General features: G+C 43.7%; 1 non-coding gene across 1 annotated transcript; it reads right to left on the reverse strand.

The window, feature by feature from the left end:
* Window positions 1-254: 254 nt before the first annotated feature.
* Window positions 255-328, reverse strand: Trnai-aau. Its single transcript has one exon. It is a non-coding gene; the product is annotated as a tRNA-Ile (tRNA).
* Between the last annotated feature and the right edge of the window lie 718 nt (window positions 329-1046).

Genomic DNA, 1046 nt, shown 5'->3' on the forward strand with positions numbered 1-1046 from the left:
CCTTATGCACCCAAATTCCTGATACGCTGAGGTAGGTTAATTAACGCAAGTGAGACCGAGGCATCAAGTAGAACGCGTGTGCTAAGCTTCGCAATTCTATCCAAAATTGGACAGTTCATGTGCTTGCTGCTGAGCTAACCGGTCTAATTTAGCGTAAACTAAAAAAGCTAGTATCCTAATTTTTAAACTCTTGAACTTTAAGGTATATAAGCCATTATTTTATTATCACAATTTCTCTCCTTTATTAAAACTATTGGCCAGTACGGAGATCGAACCCGCGACATTCGCGTTATTAGCACGACGCTCTAACCATCTGAGCTAACCGGCCGGTGTTGAAACCGAGTTAAACCCCCTAATTTATTAATTTATATATATATATTTATATCAAGGGCAGTTAAGACGCGGCCCCTTTATCTCCAAATACCTTGACAGTACGGGGATGGAATCCATCGAGCTCACAAAAACGTTCCGACGAGCTGAGGTATTCGGCCATTCTAAAAGATATCGATTTATATACTTGCACTCTCAGGAAACCTTTCTTATATTGCTAACTCGCCCAATCTCACTCGCCATCAAGCTAACTGCCTGCACATAGGTTAAAGGCGAGCGGCAAATATGTTACATCTAAACTCACTTCAGTTCTTATGCACGCTTATTTCCCGCCATCCGCTCCGTCCTCCAATCAGCCATGCGGATAAATAGAACACATTCACATTGCGGTAATTCACAAGGATTTTTGCAACGGACTCGCCTCTTCGATAATGTTTCACTGTAATTGCTCTCATATACAAAGAACGGTATGCACACTTACGACATCTAAATGGTTTCTGAACCCCAAAATTAAAGTCAAGCATCGTCCACTCGTAGGAAAAAATGGCACGCATCAAAAACCATCGGCGTGATGACCATCGCCGAAAGTTTCCGTGAAGCGTTCGAATTTACGCGGCGGTTTCCATGGTTACTCGACCACGTGACATGACGAGGATTGGCGCGCGTGGTTTGTTAGCACGGTGTTTCAGCGGCGGGTTACTCTCACTCACCTGAGC

Source organism: Priapulus caudatus, unplaced genomic scaffold (assembly GCF_000485595.1).
Source record: "Priapulus caudatus unplaced genomic scaffold, Priapulus_caudatus-5.0.1 Scaffold2273, whole genome shotgun sequence".
Classification (NCBI taxonomy): Eukaryota; Metazoa; Priapulida; class Priapulimorpha; order Priapulimorphida; family Priapulidae; genus Priapulus; species Priapulus caudatus.